This window comes from Ranitomeya imitator, chromosome 1 (assembly GCF_032444005.1).
Source record: "Ranitomeya imitator isolate aRanImi1 chromosome 1, aRanImi1.pri, whole genome shotgun sequence".
NCBI classification, from domain to species: Eukaryota; Metazoa; Chordata; class Amphibia; order Anura; family Dendrobatidae; genus Ranitomeya; species Ranitomeya imitator.
In genome coordinates this window covers 470,869,858-470,891,444 of record NC_091282.1, presented here as the reverse complement: position 1 = coordinate 470,891,444, position 21,587 = coordinate 470,869,858, and the positions used below count along the sequence as shown (strand labels likewise).

Here is a 21,587-nt window from a genome sequence, read left to right as displayed (position 1 = left end):
GCGACATGCATGTAGCGAATTTTGTGAGATGAGTTTTGTGTGGCGACAAGCGTGTAGCAACTTTTTGTGAGTCGAGTTGCATGTGACAGGTTAGTGTAGCAAGTTGTTTGCAGCAAGTTTTGCGCATGGCAGGTTTTGCGCATGGCGAGTTTTATGTGTGGTACGTTTTGAGTATGTGCAAGTTTTGTGTGAGGCAACTTATGTATGTGTTGCAACTTTTGTGCATGTGGCAGTTTTCCAACGTGTGCAAGTTTTGCGTGAGCCTAGTTTTGTATGTGGCGAGTTTTGCACGGGGCGAGTTTTGAGCAGCGACTTTTGTGTTTTGACTTTTATGTGGCGATGTTGTTGTATGTTTGGTTCCAGGAAAAAGATGTGCACACTATTCAATTCGGGTAACGTTTTGACCCAAGCGGGTCTTTGTGAGATCACGTCCGCCTACATCACCCACCAGGCGGACGCGCTCTCACACAACTCCACCGGAGCTGCCCTATGGGATCTCGGCTCTCTCTCCTCTTTGGCATAAGGGAGGTTTTGATAAAGACCCGCTTGGGTCGAAACGTTACCCGAATTGAAGAGTCCGCCACCTATTTACCTCCAAAAAAAGCACCTGGTGATGTTGATTGTATATGTTAATAAAGAAACTACACAGTTTGCAGAACTTTCAACCATTTGAGTGCGGCTGATTTTTCCTATAGTTGTATGTGTGGTGAAATGTGTGCTGAGGGTGGTATATGTGTTGAAGCACGTGGTAGTGTGTGGCACATTTTGTGTGTGTGCTCATATCGCCGTGTGTGGTGAGTATCCCATGTTTGGGCCCCACCTTAGCAACTGTACGGTATATACTCTTTGGCGCCATCGCTCTCACTCTTTAAGTCCCCCTTGTCCACATCTGGTAGCTGTCAATTTGCCTCCAACACTTTTCCTTTCACTTTTTCCCCATTATGTAGATAGGGGCAAAATTGTTTGGTGAATTGGAATGCGCGGGGTTAAAATTTCGCCTCACAACATAGCCTATGATGCTCTTGGGGTCCAGACGTGTGACTGTGCAAAATTTTGTGGCTGTAGCTGCGACGGTGCAGATGCCAATCCCGGACATACACACATACACACATTCAGCTTTATATATTAAATATTACATAGATGGAAGAAAAGCCGGTAATTCATGTGTCGCATACAGTATAATCACAGTCTGACAGGTTGGAATATAATAGATAGAAAAGATAAATTCGCATAGAATAGATGTGTAGATATATACAGGTCCTTCTCAAAAAATTAGCATATAGTGTTAAATTTCATTATTTACCATAATGTAATGATTACAATTAAACTTTCATATATTATAGATTCATTATCCACCAACTGAAATTTGTCAGGTCTTTTATTGTTTTAATACTGATGATTTTGGCATACAACTCCTGATAACCCAAAAAACCTGTCTCAATAAATTAGCATATCAAGAAAAGGTTCTCTAAACGACCTATTACCCTAATCTTCTGAATCAACTAATTAACTCTAAACACATGCAAAAGATACCTGAGGCTTTTATAAACTCCCTGCCTGGTTCATTACTCAAAACCCCCATCATGGATAAGACTAGCGACCTGACAGATGTCAAGAAGGCCATCATTGACACCCTCAAGCAAGAGGGTAAGACCCAGAAAGAAATTTCTCAACAAATAGGCTGTTCCCAGAGTGCTGTATCAAGGCACCTCAATGGTAAGTCTGTTGGAAGGAAACAATGTGGCAGAAAACGCTGTACAACGAGAAGAGGAGACCGGACCCTGAGGAAGATTGTGGAGAAGGACCGATTCCAGACCTTGGGGAACCTGAGGAAGCAGTGGACTGAGTCTGGTGTGGAAACATCCAGAGCCACCGTGCACAGGCGTGTGCAGGAAATGGGCTACAGGTGCCGCATTCCCCAGGTAAAGCCACTTTTGAGCTACAGAGAAGCAGCACTGGACTGTTGCTAAGTGGTCCCAAGTACTTTTTTCTGATGAAAGCAAATTTTGCATTTCATTCGGAAATCAAGGTGCCAGAGTCTGGAGGAAGACTGGGGAGAAGGAAATGCCAAAATGCCTGAAGTCCAGTGTCAAGTACCCACACTTAGTGATGGTGTGGGGTGCCATGTCAGCTGCTGGTGTTGGTCCACTGTGTTTCATCAAGGGCAGGGTCAATGCAGCTAGCTATCAGGAGATTTTGGAGCACTTCATGCTTCCATCGGCTGAAATGCTTTATGGAGATGAAGATTTCATTTTTCAGCACGACCTGGCACCTGCTCACAGTGCCAAAACCACTGGTAAATGGTTTACTGACCATGGTATTACTGTGCTCAATTGGCCTGCCAACTCTCCTGACCTGAACCCCATAGAGAATCTGTGGGATATTGTGAAGAGAAAGTTGAGAGACGCAAGACCCAACACTCTGGATGAGCTTAAGGCCGCTATTGAAGCATCCTGGGCCTCCATAACATCTCAGCAGTGTCACAGGCTGATTGCCTCCATGCCACGCCGCATTGAAGCAGTCATTTCTGCCAAAGGATTCCCGACCAAGTATTGAGTGCATAACTGAACATTATTATTTGTTGGTTTTTTTGTTTGTTATTAAAAAACACTTTTATTTGATTGGATGGGTGAAATATGCTAATTTATTGAGACAGGTTTTTTGGGTTATCAGGAGTTGTATGCCAAAATCATCAGTATTAAAACAATAAAAGACCTGACAAATTTCAGATGGTGGATAATGAATCTATAATATATGAAAGTTTAATTGTAATCATTACATTATGGTAAATAATGAAATTTAACACTATATGCTAATTTTTTGAGAAGGACCTGTATATATATATATATATATATATATATATATATATATATATATATATATGTATGTCAGTGATACACACACACACACACACATATATATATATATTACATATATAGAAGAAAAGCCGGCAATTCATGTGCCACATACAGTATAATTACAGTGTGACAGGTTACAGTAAAATAAATAGAATAGATTGATGTTTTTTTCTTTTACAGTTTCCCATTATTTGCCAAGGACATTTTTTCCTTTAACATACAGTTTGTACACATGAATGGCATTTCCAAACATGCTTAACCACACTGATTGTAACATCATAATGCCTAATGTAAAAACAGCCTTCACACAGGATTGGTGCAATGTGAATCAATTTTATATTTAATTAAATAGTTGCCCTAAAACTAGTTTTTTTTGTTAACAAAATTAAATCCCCCACCAAAAACAGGCTTAGACTACGTTCACACTAGCGTTGTGCGCCGCTGCGTCGGCGACGCGACGCACAACGCACCGAAAAACGCGTGCAAACGCACGCAAAAATGCTGCGTTCTTCGACGCGTGCGTCGTTTTTTGACGAAAATCGGACCTAAGAAAAATGCAACTTGTTGCGTTTTCTTGGTCCGACGCTAGCGTCAAAAAAGACGCACGTGTCGGAAAACGCAACAAGCAAAAACGCATGCGTCCCCCATCTTAAACATAGGGGCGCATGACGCGTGCGTCGCCGCTGTGTCGCCCAACGCTAGCGCGACGCACACTAGCCGAACGCTAGTGTGAACGTAGCCATACAAATGCCAGAAAGACAAATGTGGCAAGAGCATGCAGTATTGTCATGACAGCTAAGATTGTCTAATTGGACTGATAAAGCAGATTGATAAAAAGTTAAACATGTATTTCTTCTTTATTTTGTTTTCTATTCTATACACACTTTACCCCAATCCTTGACAAAAAGGTCAGTGCATATACTGCTTTTCCATTATTCACATTGAGGTAATTTTTGGCCCATAGTAAGGTTTTAATGCTAGAGGTTAGGACCATCCCAAGTGGGTACACCTTGGCGCTGGTTGGATGGCTTTTACAATTTTTTTTAAACCAAAAACAGTGTATTTCTATGCACTATAGATTTTTTTCTGACAGCAGAGTATGTGTTCATTTTATTTCTATGTTAGGTTCTGTCTGTTTAATGGCCAGTGTTACCATGCTGTTACAAGTTGCATGTATACCTACTTAGATTTCAGTTCTATTCTTTCGGTATTGCTGAAACAGGTGTGCAAAAAAAAATTGTTTGCATCATAAACACTTTGTGAGGTACATAGTGGCAGTTAAAAAATAATTATTTCCCACTTCTCAAAGACTAATGAACGAAAGCTTTAAAAACTCAATATAGTCTATTGGGGGAAGAAAATCATAAAGAATTATGAAAATAATCAATTTTTATGCAGCAGGACATATGCAAGCTACACTATATGGTTAGGGTAACATGACCTCTTGCTTTATAATCTGAGATAATGGGGCCGATTTTGCTATTCCCACTCAGATCAAACACTGACCACAGTTTGATCACAGATTGAACAGATTATAATCAGAGCATGATCACATTGTGATCACATTTCCTTCAAGACTACACAGGTCTCTTTATCAGGCATAGACTAAAAGAAATTCTGGAGAATCACATATTTATGCACAACACAGCACAGAAAAATGCCAGACACGAGACAGGTGGTGTGAAGCAGAATTACCATTGTGTGAGTGATTAACAGTTATGGCTATAAATATTGGAGTTATTGTCCTCTGATTGGGCTCTGGTTCTGTTATGATGACCCCACATGGTCTGAGGAGCAAATTCCTTTCTTTGCGTTCCAAACATCATCAAAGCTTCAATTCTTCTAAGTACACTTGCACACATTTTTTGAAGGAACTCTCCATGGTTGTAGTTCCAAACATCTTAATAAACAGACTACAGATCTACTAGGCTGTAGGTTTGCACAAATTCTTCCATCCAAACTCAATGTTCAGATCAGAGTTCTTTGAGGCCATATCATCACTTCAAGGACTCTGTTCTTTTTTACAATGAAAACAGGTCTTAATCTCATCTGCTGTATGTTATCCTGCTCCTGAATAAGTTTGGAGCAAATTAGATGCCTCCTGATCGTATTTCATGAAAGATACATATATGCCTGCTTTCCTCTGCATTGAGGACACCATGAAATAGACAATGTTGTGGACAGTAGACATATTTTGATTTGATAGTTTCTCTTTAATTTTGTATTTTGTTAATTGATAAAGATAAACTATTAGCATTATTATTTTTGAAAGCATTATTACTTTGCAGCATTTTTCCATACCTGCCTAAAACTTTTGCACTGTGCTGAGCATTGTTCAAACTCTTACCAAAAGTACATCCAACTCTGATTTCACATGCATAAGATTCATGGTCCTTGTAGTCATATGTTAGACTATCGAAATTTCTGACTTTGGTCTTAATAAAACACAGTTGACATACACTAGCAGATGGCATGGCTCCACAAACCATTACTGATTGTGGAAACTTCACAGTAAACCTCAAGCAGCTTGGATTGTGTGTCTCTCCACTCTTCCTCCAGACTCTGGGACCTAGATTTCCAAATAAAATGCAAAATGTGCATTCATCTGAAAACAACACCTTAGGCCACTGAGTCCAGTTCTTTCTCTCCTTGGCCCAGGTAAGAGGCTTCTGGTGTTGTCTATTGGTCATGAGTGGCTTGACACAAGGAATGCGACACTTGTAGCCCTGGATACATCTGTGTGTGGTGCCTCTTGAAGCAATGACTCCAGCAGCAGCCCACTCCTTGTGAATCTCCCCAAAATTTTTAAATGGCTTTTTCTTAACAATCCTTTAAAGGCTGCGGTTATCCAGGTTGCTTATGCACCTTTTTCTTCGACACTTTTTCCTTCCACTCAACTCTCCATTAATATGCTTGGCTACAGCACTCTGTGAACAGCCAACTTCTTTAGCAGTGACCTTTTGTGGCTTACCTACATTGTGGAGTGTGTCAATGACTGCCTTCTGGACATCTGTACAATAAACCTCATTTCAAGGCAGAAACATTACTGTGTCCAACTGTTATTAGATATATGAAACTGAAATAGCTGTTGCAAAAAAAAAAACAATTTTTATAAAACATTAAGCTTAAGATTAATAGGGGTGCCCAAACGTTTTCATATAACTGTATTCATATATGTATAGTGTTTGTTTAGTTTTAGACCTACAGCATGGTAAAAATGTCATACTTGCCTTATGTGTTGTGGACTTTGCACGAGAGTGGATTCATAGTTTAAACATCTGTTAAAGAAAAGAGAAATAAAAATAAATAAATACTAATAACAATATTAACAGGAAATTTGAACTTAAAAGCTTGATTTCAATTTTCAAGTGGAAATACTCCAATTTTCCTTTCTGGAGAAAATATACATGTTTAATTCAACTAATGACCAACATCAATTATTCTCCCTTTACAAAATCACTCATTATGAATTCACGTTTATGTGAGTAGTACTCTTCTACTCATATATAAACACAGTACACTAAACCCCTTTGTTACGTGTTACGGAACCACTCAGCACCCAGATTATGTTGTGCAGTTATATGTATGTATAATAGGTTCCATGTGAGATGCATGTCCCTAATGCATCAGCCCACAGGCTGCGACCCTGGGCAGAGGGGACACGATATTCCCCTTTTGTCCGCCCCCCACCTTTGTAATTCCCACAGTGAAAATTGGCTATTGTCATGTATGTCTGGCCTGCCGCTTTTCTATTGGCCTGCCCTCTGTATCTGTGTGATATATTCTGTGTCCTGTGAGTAAAGTGTTGTCAGACTGGACCACGTAGAGAGAAGCAGTGATCTTTTATATGCGCCCATGAAACCAAGGAATTCCAGCCAGCGTCCTTTATTCAGACTCCAGCCAAAGCAGAGTGGACCTCCTGAAACATGGAGTGGTACTGAAAGAGGTACCCCAGCTTGGTAGACTCCATTACACCCTTAAGGACCAATCCCCTTTCAGCCTTAAAGACCCTGCCCCACTTTTCAATTCTGACTTGTGTCAATTTACATGTTAATAGCTTTATCATGACACATTGTACTTTCTGCTATCGGTAAATTTAAATCCATAAAAGTTGCACTTATTTACGAAATATGGGAATTTTTTTTAAGCCATTAGACGAAATGGTCATACCAAAGAAATTGGTTAATAAATAACATTTACAATTTGTGTACTTTATCAAAGCACCATTTTTCCAGCAGCTCCCACATTCTTAGCTGTGGTATTTTCTTTTTGTCTTTTACACTATCCGATCTATTGCCAGTGATGTATTTTCTTTTACTATATATTTTATTTAAAAGAATAACATTTCCAAAATTTCTCAACCACACTGTTCCAACCTTGGACAAAAAGGAATGAACAAGAAAAGCTAGGTGTGGTAGATGTGAAAATCAAAAAAACCTATATATATTTGTGTAATCTTCTGGCAATATACATATATATATATATATATATATTGCCAGAAGATTGCCAGAGGAGGGCTTATTTATTTAAGGGACAATATGACATTTCAGTGATACCATTTTGTTTTACATAAGACGCTTAGATTTTCTTTTATTCCATGATGAAAATGCTACATTTTTAATGTTCCTTGTTTAATATATTTTTACAGTGTTCACTGTATGGAATAAATAATAGGACAGTTTTATAGCTGGTCAATCCAGAGGCAGCTATGTCAATTATGCTTACTTTGTTGTTTACATTTGTTTTTGCATAACACATGTGATATTATTGGAATAGCATTTTGACATGATTTTTTCAGTGTTTTTTTTACACTTTTAAAATGTATATATTTAGATATTTATTTACTTTTAACCTTTTTACTAACATTTACATGCTGTTTTACTGGTCACTTGGTATGTTATAGTCCTTGCTTATCTTGCTTATAGCCAAGCCTAAAAGTCCATCATAGCTGGCAGATACTGAGGCAAATACCTGGCCTCAGGTTTGTCATAGTAACCATTGGGAGCTTACAATGATAATATTGATCATGACCGAGGCAGGAGGGTCTTTAATACCCTACTAGAGTACATGATAGTCATCTCTGATTTTATCTGTAACATCACTAAGAAGGTCAGAGAAAGAAAAGCATGTTAAATCCATCTGTTTCAGTGTATTTTATCTGTCTGTGATTGACAGGTTAAAATGCAGAGAGATGGACAAGAGAGACTGATTAACTGTAAGCAAACACTGCCATCTGTTGGAGAAAACTGAAAGTGAAAGTAAAAAAGGAAAGAATTGTGTTAACAGGAACCAAACCTGGGAGATTTGCAGGGGGAGTGTGTTAGGGCTAGCGGAACGCACCAAATAATTAGAAAGATAGAGTAAGGTGTGTTCGCAGCCTGGGGTCCACCGTGCAGAAATGGAATATGCTGCTAAGTAATGACGGACTATATGGCGGTACGATATGGATTCACACACGGGTTAACTTCACCCAGTATGAAAAAAGCAAATCCTGTTACATCACAGGGCCACGGTACCGCACAAAGAGCGCAAGCAAGGAGTCACAGAACTCTAACCCTAGACTTGGGATTAGAGTACATCTAGACCTCTTGCACTCGACACCGCAACTGGGGTGTCAGCGTAACTGAAATAATAATTTAAATGCACGGGAATGCGTGCGGTGCCACTCTGGCGGATGCCACTAACCACCCAGGCTTGGGCAAGGAAAGCGCTGTGAAAGTGCACAGCGCCACATTGGCGGTCACAGCAATTTGACTCTGTTTTGTGTGTCACGTGCTGATAGCAAGTCTAGATAGCATTCATCCACCTTACATGAGCAGTCATACACAAGGGAGGGGATAATTAATGAGCGACTTTCATACGTCAACACACACGTTTACAAGTATACACTAGCGCATGGCCGAGCAGCCATGTGAACCTTTTATAGCGGCAGTGCTTGAAGACTTTCCAGATGGTCCAATAGGAGCTGCAACATGACCTGAGCATGTGACCCCTGACCTCCAATGGGAGGTTGTCCTGGGGGCATGCTCAGTATGGGAAAAACAAGATTAGTCTCAGAAAGACCTGCTCGTGCGTGAACATTGCTGGCTACAAGGACAGAGCCTGGAAGGGCAGTAGTAACCAGTCATCCAGTATCAGCCTGAGCTAGATGCTGGGACCAATGTCTCTGTGGCTGGATAAGAATGGGAGACCACAGGGGAGATGGTTTGAGATTCCCCCTGTGCAGAGGTGGGAACTCGACACCTAACAGAGTGAATTTGCCTGCTGAAACTGATCACATGACAAAGAGAAAGGCCAGGCCAGGCTGAGAAGAACAGTTGGCATCAGAATCTGCATCAAGGCATGTTGTATGTCTGAGAGGTGGGCTTGCAGCCATTAAGCCCAAAGAAGAGTCCAACAGTGGTCAGATGCTGGAAAAGCCTGAGTTGCAAGGAAAATCTGTGCCCTGCTCCAGGGAAAGGCTGTGACCAGAGCCAAACCAGGCCTGAGGGATGCCACGGCTGAATTACTGGGACAGGCGGGATGTCGTGAGCAGGTGAATGAGATTTGGAATGACTCCAGTTGAGGCATGGGATCCAGACTACAATGGTCAACTACCAAAGAACAGAACAATGCCGGTTAAGACCTGGAACCTAGACAATGCCAGTCAAAAGTCAAGGACCAGCCCCCCACTTTACCAGATGAAGGAAATGGCTGTCGGCTGTCAGATTTTGAAGATACCCGAAGAATAAGTGATCATAGTGATCATAGACTCTCACTTCAGCTGGTGATCAGAGGACCGTTGCTTTCAGACTCATGGTACTGGGTGTGGGCTGGGAGAGGCTGAAGATGAGATGGAGCATGGTTGATGGTAAAGCAACCCAGAAAGTGGGCAAGGGTGCTCTGCACAGCTTCTTCCTCTTTCCCAGTTAGACCAAAGTTGGACTGTAGACCCATAATGGATCTTGAAGACATAATGCTTGTAAATGTACTAACCAATATATTTCTATGCATATAATTGCCCGATGCCTGTAAATTATACTGTAAATATTTGTTGAGATTTTTTATCTGTGATAATAATCTTTCCCATATTTATCCCTGTTAAATGAATAAGGTAGAAGTAGAATATTTATTCTAACTGTTGTCTCTGCTGTTGAATTCAGATGACCTGCCTTACAGAATCAATAGTGATTGTTACTGGGCAAGCTAGCTGCATATCTTCAGTGTAGAATGCATCAGTTTTTTATTAAAATGTCACTGTTCAATTTTGTCTGGTGAGAGTTTAAAGAAATCACATGCAGTACATGTACGGCGGAAAGAACTTAGGCACCACATCTAAGTGTATGCGATTTTGCATTAATAGGTTAAACACTATATAATATACAATATTAGGTCATGAAGGCTTGAAGGCAACATAAAGTTGGATACTCCCATTACAATCACCTCTATGAGCTATAAAACAGTGGCTGGTAAATAGGGTTGTTTCATGCATAACATAGACAGTCCTTGATTTTAATTACAGCCATTTAATGCTACATTTCCCAATTTTACAGCGCTAAGTATTCAAAAAATATATTAGAATTGATTTCCTAGTGTTTTAATTGAAAAACTTTTACTGTCATTCTCACGAAACTAGCATAGGTGAACATGTACAACCCCTGGCAAAAATGATGCATTCATTGGCCTTGGAGGATGTTCATTCAGTTGTTTAAAGGGAACCTGTCACCTGAATTTGGCGGGACAGGTTTGCAGTCATATGGGCGGGGTTTTCGGGTGTTTGATTCCACCTTTCCTTACCCGCTGGCTGCATGCTGGCCGCAATATTGGGTTGAAGTTCATGCTATGTCCTCCATAGTACATGCCTGCACAAGGCAAGATTGCAAGGCAAGAATCAAACACCCGAAAACCCCGCCCATATGACCACAATCCTGTCCCACCAAATTCAGGTGACAGGTTCCCTTTAATTTTGTAAGAAAAAAGCAGATCACAGACATGGCACAAAACTAAAGTCATTTCAAATGGCAACTTTCTGGCTTTAAGAAACACTAAAAGAAATCAAGAACCAAAAATGTGGTAGTGAGTAATAGTTACTTTTTTAACAAAGCATAGGGTAAAAATTATGGAGTCACTCAATTATGAGGGAAAAAATGAGGGAATCACATTGTAAATTTTCATTTCCAAAACTAACCCCTGCATCAAATTAGATCTGCTCGTTAGTCTGCATCAAAAAAGGAGTGATCACACCTTGGAGAGCTGTTACACCAAGTGGACTGACAAGAATCATGGCTCCAACATGAGAGATTTCAATTGAAACAAAGGAGAGGATTATCAAACTATTAAAAGAGGGTAAATCATCACGCAATGTTGCAAAAGATGTTGGTTGTTCACAGTCAGCTGTGTCTAAAATCTGGATCAAATATAAACAACAAGGGAAGGTTGTTAAAGGCAAACATACTGGTACACCAAGGAAGACATCAAAGTATCCAAACCGGAAACTTAAAGCAATTTGTCTCCAAAACAGGAAACGCACAACAAAACAAATCAGAAACGAATAGGTGGAAACTGGAGTCAACGTCTGTGACAGAACTGTAAGGAACCGCCTAAAGGAAATGGGATTTACATACAGAAAAGCTAAACAAAATCCATCATTAACATCTAAACAGAAAAAAACAAGATTACAATGGGCTAAGGAAAAGCAATCATGGACTGTGGATGACTGGATGAAAGTCATATTCAGTGATGAATCGCGAATCGTCATTGGGCAAGGAGATGATGCTGGAACTTTTGTTTGGTGCCATTCCAATGAGATTTATAAAGATGACTGCGTGACGAGAACATGCAAATTTCCACAGTCATTGATGATATGGGGTTGAATGTCAGGTAAAGGCATTGAGGAGATGGCTGTCATTACATCTTCAATAAATGCACAAGTTTATGTTGATATTTTGGACACTTTTCTTATCCCATCAATTGAAAGGATGTTTGGGGATGATGAAATCATTTTTCAAGATGATAATGCATCCAGCCATAGAGCAAAAACTGTGAAAACATTCCTTGAAAAAAGACGCATAAGGTCAATGTCATGGCCTGCAAATAGTCCAGATCTCAATCCAATTGAAAATCTTTGATGAAAGTTGAAGAAAATGGTCCATGACAAGGATCCAACCTGATCTGGCAACAGCAGAGAAAGTTGGAGTCAGAATGATGAAGAGTACTGTTTGACACTCATTAAGTCCATGCCTCAGAGACTGCAAGCTGTTATAAAAGCCAGAGGCGGTGCAACAAAATACTAGTGATGTGTTGGAGTGTTTTTTTGTTTGTTTGGTTTTCAAGATTTCATAACTTTTTCCCTCATAATTGAGTGACTCCATAATTTTTACCATATGCTTGGTTAAAATAAGTAACTATTACTGACTATCACATATTTTTGTTCTTGATTTCTTTTAGTGTTTCTTAAAGCCAGAAAATTGGAATTTGAATTGACATTAGTTTTGTGCCATGTCTGTGATCTGCTTTTTTTCTACACACTGAATGAACATCCTCCAAGGCCGGTGATTCCATAATTTTTGCCAAGGGTTATATACTCAGTTTTGCCTCTTTCTCCACTACACTAGGTATGGGTAAAAATTCCTGGTGTGGTGATCTGGCTGCTTGTCAAAGGGGATTCTGAGTAATTGATAATAGAGAAATTGCATGGCTGCAGTAGAGTTGCTTGGTATCTCCTATGACAAGTAGAGAAGACACTGCAGCTTCAGATCCCTCTGAATAGCCAATGGAGCAGCCAAATAAATAACTAGCATAAGTGACACTGATGGAATAACGGTTTCAGTCTTGCTTCAGTAGATTAGAAATGAGCATTTTCTTGATTATGTTGTGCTCTTCTTTGCATATGGATGCAAGTCAAATTGTGTTCACAGACAATGATATCTGGGAGTATTCCTGAATTCGTTCAGCAATTTGCATGGCAGAAAATCAGTGCTGACTAAGGGCCTGTAGGTCACAAGCATACAATATGGCAAGCCAGCCTTGTCCCTTGTGCACATTAATTTCCCAGAACCTAGACTATTTGATGTTATTATGTACTGTAGATGATAGGATTTTCAACATATTTGCAATTTTAACCCCTTCAAGACCTTGGTTTTGTTTTTCGCTTCCCTCCTTCCCAGAGCAATAACTTTTTTATTTTTCCATCAATATGGCCATGTGAGGGCTTGTTTTTTGTGGGACAAGTTCTACTTTTGAATGACATCATTGCTTTTAGCATGTCGTGTACAAGAAACCGGGAAAAAATTCCAAGAGCGATGAAATTGCAAAAAAGAGTGGAATCCCACACTTGTTTTTTGTTTGGCTTTTTTGCTAGGTTCACTAAATGCTAAAACTATCCTGCCATTTTGATTCTGCATGTCATTATGAGTTCATAGACACTAAACATGTCTAGACTATGTTTTATCTCAGGGGTCCCCAACTCCAGGCCTCGAGGGCCGCCAACAGTGCAGGTTTTCAGGATTTCTTTAGTATTGCATCGGTGGTAATGTGATCATCTGCACAGGTGATGATTCCAACCCCTGTGCAATACTAAGGAAACCCTGAAAACCTGCACTGTTGGCGGCCCTCGAGGCCTGGAGTTGGGGACCACTGTTTTATCTAAGTGATAAAAAAATTCCAAACTTTGATGGAAAAAAAATTTGCGCAATTTTCCAATGCCCGTAGCGTCTCCAATTTTGTGATCAGGGGTCAGGTAAGGGCTTATTTTTTCCGTGCCTCGCTGACATTTTTAATGATACCATTTTGGTGCAGATACGTTCTTTTGATCACCGTTATAACATTTTAATCCAATGTCGTGGTGATGAAAAAAACGGAATTCTAGTGTTTCAAATTTTTTTCCCGCTACGCCGTTTAGCGATCAAGTTAATCCTTTTTTTATTAATAGATTGGGCTATTCTGAACTCAGCAATACCAAATGTGTGTAGGTTTGATTTCTTTTATTGTTTTATTTTGAATGGGGCGAAAGGGGGGTGATTTAAACTTTTATATTAGCTTTTCTATTTTTTTTTCATATTTTTTAAAACCTTTTTTTTTACTTTTGCCATGCTTCAATAGCATCCATGAGAGGCTAGAAGCTGGCACAACTCGATTGGCTCTGCTACACAATCGTCAAATCGCCCTTATGTAGTAGATTTACTGCATTGCTATGAGTGCCGACCACAGGGTGGTGCTCACAGCAATCCGGTATCAACAACCATAGAGGTCTCAAGGAGACCTCTGGTTGTTATGCCGAGGCATCGCTGACCCCTGATCATGTGGTGGGGGTCAGCGATTAGCTCGTTTTCGACACGATGGGCGGAAGGGGTAGTTAAATGCCACTGTCAGAGTTTGACAGCGGCGTTTAACTAGTTAATAGCAGCCGGTGAATCGCGATTCCACCTGCCACTATTGTGGGCACATGTCAGCTGTTCAAAACAGCTGACATGTCCCTACTTTGATGTGGGCTCACCGCCGGAGCCCACATCAAAGCAGGGGATCCGATCTCCGCAGTAATAGTACGGTGGAGGTCAGTAAGGGGTTAATTTAAAGAAAATGTTTCTGAAATTATTCAACAATTTTTAGACACAGGTATGAGGGGGTTGAGTTCCCGCCTCTGCACAGGGGGAATCTCGAGCCATCTCTGCTGCGGTCTCCCATTTTTCTCCTGCTGCAGTGGAGCCTGCTCAGCGGAGGCATCGGTCCCAGTGTCTTGCTCAGTCTGACACTGTGCAAAGGGTTACTGCTGCCTTTCCAGCTTCTGCCGTTGTAGCCAGTACTGGTCAGCGGCGAGCAGACGTCTTTGGGACTAAGTCCTACTTTTCCCCTTCTGAGCATGCCCAGGGTAAGATCTCTCATTGGAGATTAAGTGTCACATGCTCAGTTACTGCAGCAACTCCCATTGGTCTTCTAGGAAGGTTCTGAAGTTGCTCAAGTTCTGTGGCAGCCTCCCATTGGTCCTTTTGGGAAAGTCCTTTAGTTGCTGCAGATATAAAAGGTTTGCATGACCGCACGGCCATGCGCTAGTATCAATCTAAGTTATGTGCTTTGCGCCAGTGTGGTTATGTGTGTATGTCTTCAGGGACCCGGCTGAAATAAGCCCCTAGAATACCGGCACCTTCAGTGAGGAGATTATGTGTTTGCATGACCACTGACTGCTATCAGCTCGGCAGTTAGCTTGTGCTCCTGTGAGTCTAACAGGGCGCAGTGCTTTCCTCTCATGGCTACTCTGTGAAGTAACAGAGCTAGTCTATACCTCCAAATAGTGCGACCATTCACTAGCAGCAGGTTCCTCCTGCACGGTGGACCCCGGGCTGCGAACGCACCAATAATAAACATCTATATTTACTCTGTGTGTTCCGCTAGCCCTAACACAGGTATATGCAGATTGGTGAACCTTTGACTATATTTGCTTCTAAGAAATTCTACATGTCTAACATGCTTATTTTTAATGATATTTATGTAATGTAGTTGAAAGTTGACCCTCCCACTGTTTTCTATTTGTGCCATTTACTTTTCCAGAACTGTTCAAAAACTTTCTAAACTACTTGGAGGTTTGTTTTTAAACTATTTGTTTCAAAGCTGTTTGTTTGATTTTGTGAAATTGGGGATACATTTTTTTTATGTTAGCTGGTAGAATTTCATATGCTTGTTCAGATGAGACTAGCACAATGTAAATAAGTAAAGATGAATTACCTACTGTTCAGGCACGGACACCAAACACTGAAGGTCTTTATTTACAATATAACTATAGGATTAGTAATGGATGGGTGTCTTATAGACACTTCTCCTTTACTAACCCATGGGCTTGATGTCACCAGGCAATACAAAGGTGACATCAACCCAACAAATATGAACTCCACTTGACATCAGTACAGGGCAAGTAGGAAGAGCCAGGCAAAATGGCAGAATTGGTGCCAATTCTTGGCGGCTGCAGGCTGCTATTTTTAGGCTGGGGAGAAATATCCATGGCCCCCTCACAGCCTGAGAAAACCAGCCCCCAGCTATCTGCTTTTGCTTGGCTTGCTATTAAAAATAAGGGGGAGCCCATGTGTTGCGAATGCTGACAGGTGAAGTTTTCAGCCCCCAGCTGTGAGTTTTGCCTGGCTAGTTATCAAAAATACAGGAGAACCCATGCTGTTTTTTTTAAATTAATTATTTAGAGCAGTAGTTCCATCAGCTGATGCCAGTGACTGGAGCTAAACTTTTTACCTATGATCACAGCTGCGGGCTCACACTGTCATTTGACAGTGTGGAAACCATGGCTGTCTGACTGGCAGTGATGATTTTACCGCCAATCAATTGCAGTGTTTGCACACATGCACATGACAGTGTGGCAAACACTGGATGTTCATGCCCCCATTCAAGTGAAGTGTGTCCAAGTTTAGGTACTGTTCTGGTACACAAACCTGAACTTTTTTTTACTGTTCTGCCGAACCCGAAAATCCAGGGGTCAGCCCATCTCTATAAATGAGTAATTGAACAAAAATAACACTGTGACCTGAAAAACATTTAAAAGTGTATTTAGACCCCTATAAGTTTCTAGCCTCTATGACATAACTCTGTTAATCTTTTATAGTAACACATATGGGCATTACTGAAATCTCATGGTTCATTTCATCATGTAAAAAAATTAACCTATACTCAATATTATCATTGAAGAATAAATCTTACAAATGATTGTGAGTTTTTTTCTTCTGGTAAAATACTATAAAATATATTCAATACTCTCCCCCAAAAATGCGCTTTTATCTAAAGCAATCTGGTTTAAATTTAATAATTATACTTAATTACTTAATTTTAGTGATGTAAAGGTCACAGCAATTTTGCATTCATTAATGACACATTCATCCTTACTTTTTGGTATAATTAATGATTTAGTTAAATTTACAGTGCAACTATGACACCTAACATTTTATTAATATGACTGACAGCCTAGCAAGAAACATTTTTTATTACAAAAGGTTTCTTAAGCAAAGTAAAAATAATGAGAAACATTTACTATAAACATTGAGCCATGATTCTGGCATGCATGTATTTTGCCAAATCTGCTAGATTTTTTAGACTTTTTTTTTGTTCAGCAAGGGTGTAAGAGGTTGATGATTGTTCCTGTTATCACTCTTAGAAAGAAAATATGATCTTTAAAATTTGTTTTTCTGCTCCCCATATGGAATTTTGCTCAGCGCATTTGTATATGTTTTTTTTTTCAGTTCATTCCTATCATTGTATTCTGTGTATGCTGTGTGTTTGAAACGCAGATACTGCAGTAACTCAGTTAACCTAGGTTTAGGTTTGTTCATTACTAGGGTTGAGTGACTTTTACTTTTATAGGATCAGGTCGGGTTTCACGAAACCCGACTTTTTCAAAAGTCGGGTCGAGTGAAATTGGCCAATCCGATAAAAAAGTCGGGGTCGGGGTCGGCCGAAACACGAAACCCAATGCAGTGCATTGGGTTTCCAATGGTTCCCAGGGTCTGAAGGAGAGGAAACTCTCCTTCAGGCCCTGGGATCCATATTTAAGTGTAAAATAAAGAATTAAAATAAAAAATATTGCTATACTCACCCTCTGACGCGCCCTGGTATTAACAGGCAGCCTTCCTTCCTTAGAATCAGCGTGTGAAGGGCCTTAAATGACGTCGTGGCTTGTGATTGGTCGCGTGACCGCCCATGTGACCGCTCGCGCGACCAATCACAAGCCGCGACGTCACCGAAGGTCCTTCAAGCGCTGATTCTTAGGATGGAAGGCTGCCGGAAAGAAGCAGGGCGCGTCCGAGGGTGAGTATATTCCTATTAGCTATATACTCACCCTCGGACGCGCCCTGCTTCTTTCCGGCAGCCTTCCTTCCTAAGAATCAGCGCTTGAAGGACATTCGGTGACGTCGCGGCTTGTGATTGGTCGCGCGAGCGGTCACGTGGGCGGTCGCGTGACCAATCACAAGCCGCGACGTCATCTAAGGTCTTTCACGCGCTGATTCTAAGGAAGAATTCTGCCGGTTAGTACCAGGGCGCGTCAGAGGGTGAGTATAGCAATATTTTTTATTTTAATTCTATATTTTACACTTAAATATGGATTACGATACCGATTTCCGATATTACAAACATATCGGAACTCGGTATCGGAATTCCGATACCAGATTCAGAAGATCGCCGACCTCATGGCCGACCCCACACAGGGGTCGGGTCGGGTTTCATGAATCCCGACTTTGCCAAAAGTCGGCGACTTCTGAAAATGGCCGACCCGTTTCGCTCAACCCTATTCATTACTAAAGTGAAACTAGGTAAGGAAAACTAGCCTAGATTATTTAAGAACTGGTTTCCTTCCAGTTTGTAAAATTTGCATGTATGAATGTGGTTTGTAGAGCAGGTAGGAGCTACAACACTTGATATAGCCCAAAACTTGTAAATGAATAGAGATGAGCAAATCAATTTGCAAGACTTTTGTCAAGTAGTTGTGAGGGCATTATATGACTGCAGGGCAAGAGTTCTGTAAATTGCCTCCTACTGTCATGTGAGAACTTTGCATGGAAGCCTGGTAGCTCTTGACAGGGTTTCTAGGGCAGAATTAATGCTAGCTATGCCATTTACCAGAATCCACAACATTACATAACATTAGTCCGCTTGTTGGGCCTGACAAGATGGAGAATGAAGAAGTATTGAAGGTCTTCAGTCAAAGAAGACATTAACTGAATTAACTGAATTATATTGTACTTTAGCTCTTTACACATGCTACAGGGCACCTATGGTGGATATAAAATCCACCTACAGTGAATATAAAATTTTGCATGCCTCTGGTGAAATGTCAAGTTTTTGTCATGCAAAAAAAATCATAAGAGTCATTAAAAAATCACCTTTAATATGACCCACAATCTGTAAAAATCACATATATACTCACGTTAATTAGTTGACAGTAAATAGCTGTCATCATTTAACCCCTTTCTACCATTGGACATACTATTCCGTCCATGTGGGTTGGGCCCTACTTCCCAAGGATGGAATAGTACGTCCAGCGTGATCAGCTGTGCTCACTATCGCAGCTGACGTCACGGACCTGGCACATTAACCCCCTGCACGTTCCGGCGGCATAGGGAAGTATCGCAAAGGAATGGGGGCTCCCTGCGTGCTTCCCTGAGACCCTCGGAGCAATGCCTTGCAGGCCCAGATCCAAAATGGCCACGGGGCTGCTTCCGGGTCCTGCAGGGAGGTGGCTTACCAGCGCCTGCTCAGAGCAGGCGCTGGTAAACCTGCAGCCCTGCCTGTCAGATCACTGATCTGACACAGTGCACTGCAAAGTGTCAGATCAGCGATCTGACCCTATAGTATCATGTCCCCCCTTGGACAATACAAAAAAGAAAAAAAAAATTCACATGTGCAAAAAAAAAAAAAAAAATCCCTAAATAAAGAAAAAAAAATAGTTCCAATAAATAAATTTCTTTTTCTAAATAAAAAAACAATAAAAGTACACATATTTAGTATTGCCGCGTCTGTAACGACCCTACCTATAAAACTGCCCCACTAGTTATCCCCTTCAGTGAATATCATCACAAAAAAATGAGGCAAAAAACAACGCTTTATTATCATACCGCAGAACAAAAAGTGGAATAACAAGCGATCAAAAAGATGGATATAAATAACCATGTACCACTGAAAACGTCATCTTGTCCTGCAAAAAACGAGCTTCCATTTAGCGTCATGAGCTGAAAATTAAAAAAGTTATAGTCCTCAGAATAAAGCGATACAAAATAATTATTATTTATATAAAATGGTTTTTATCATCTAAAAGCGCCAAAACATAAAAAAAGATATAAATGAGGTATCAATGTAATTGTACTGACCCGAAGAATAAAACTGCTTTATCAATTTTACCAAACGCGGAACGGTATAAATGCCCCCCCAAAAGAAATTCATGAATAGCTGGTTTTTGGTCATTCTTCCTCACAAAAATCGGAATAAAAAGTGATCAAAAATGTCATGTGCCCAAAAATGGTTCCTATAAAAATGTCAACTCGTCCTGCAAAAAACAAGACCTCACATGACTCTGTGGACCAAAATATGGAAAAATTATAGCTCTCAAAATGTGGAGACCCAAAAACTATTTTTTACAATAAAAAGCGTATTTTAGTGTGTGACAGCTGCCAATTATAAAAATCTGCTAAAATACCCGCTATAAATATTTGATCAAACCCCCCTCATCATTCCTTAGTTAGGGAAAGATAATTAAATAAAAAAAGTATTTATTTCCATTTTCCCATTAGGGTTAGGGTTGGGGCTAAAGTTAGGGTTAGGGTGGGGGCTTGGGTTGAGGTTAGGGCTGGGGCTAGGGTTAGGGTTGGAGTTAGGGTTAGAGTTAGGATTGGAGCTAGGGTTAGGGTTGGGTCTAGGGTTAGGGCTAGGGTTGGGGCTAGGGTTAGTGTTAGGGCTAGGGTTAGGGCTACAGTTAGGGTTGGGGCTAAAGTTAGGGTTAGGGTTGGGGCTAAAGTTAGAGTTGGGGCTAAAGTTAGGGTTAGGGTTTGGATTACATTTACAGTTGTGATTAGGGTTGGGATTAGGGTCAGGGGTGTGTCAGGGTTAGGGGTTTGGTTAGGGTTACCATTGGGATTAGGGTTAGGGGTTTGTTTGGATTAGGGTTTCAGTTATAATTGGGGGGTTTCCACTGTTTAGGCACATCAGGGGCTCTCCAAACGGGACATGGCATCCGATCTCAATTCCAGCCAATTCTGCATTGAAAAAGTAAAACAGTGCTCCTTCCCTTCCGATCTCTCCTGTGTGCCCCAACAGGGGTTTGCCCCAACATATGGGGTATCTACGTAATCAGCACTCATTGGACAACAACTTTTGGGGTCCAATTTCTCCTATTACCCTTGGGAAAATACAAAACTGGGGGCTAATAAATAATTTTTGTGGAAAAAAAAGATCATTTTAATTTCATGGCTCTGCGTTATAAACTGTAGTGAAACACTTGGGGGTTCAAAGTTCTCACAACACATCTAGATAAGTTCCTTGGGGGTCTAATTTCCAAGATGGGGTCACTTGTGGGGGGTTTCTACTGTTTAGGTACATTAAGGGCTCTGCAAATGCAATGTGACTCCTGCAGACCATTTAATCTATGTCTGCATTCCAAATGGTGCTCCTTCCCTTCCGAGCTCTCCCATGCACCCAAACGGTGGTTCCCCCACACATATAGGGTATCAGCATACTCAGAACAAATTGGACAACAAATTCTGCGGTCCAATTTCTCCTGTTACCCTTGGAAAAATACAAAACTGGGGGCTAAAAATTAATTTTTGTGGGAAAAAAATAATTTTTATTATCACGGCTCTGTGTTATAAACTGTAGTGAAACACTTGGGGGTTCAAAGCTCTCACAACACATCTAGATGAGTTCTTTAGGGGTCTACTTTCCAAAATGGTGTCACTTGTGGGGGGTTTCAATGTTTAGGTACATCAGTGGCTCTCCAAACGCAACATGGCGTCCCATCTCAATTCCAGTTAATTTTGCATGGAAAAGTCAAATGGCGATCCTTCCCTTCCAAACTCTGCCATGCGCCAAAACAGTGGTTTACCCCCACATTTAGGGTATCAGTGTACTCATGACAAATTGTACAACAACTTTTAGGGTCCAATTTCTTCTCTTACCCTTGGGAAAATAAAAAATTGGGGCGAAAAGATCATTTTTGTGAAAAAATATGATTTTTTGTTTTTACGGCTCTGCATTATAAACTTCTATGAAGCA

At 40.6% G+C, this 21,587-nt stretch overlaps 1 protein-coding gene across 3 annotated transcripts in view; it reads right to left on the bottom strand.

The window, feature by feature from the left end:
- The window catches only part of LINGO2 (leucine rich repeat and Ig domain containing 2), a 2,506,396-nt gene that overhangs the window by 1,859,009 nt on the left and 625,800 nt on the right, over positions 1–21,587 (bottom strand). For all 3 annotated transcript variants that reach the window (XR_011320767.1, XM_069765264.1, XM_069765275.1), the window contains one exon: positions 6,089–6,136. The gene's annotated coding sequence lies outside the window, so the exon portion shown is untranslated. The remainder of the gene's footprint in view (positions 1–6,088; positions 6,137–21,587) is intronic.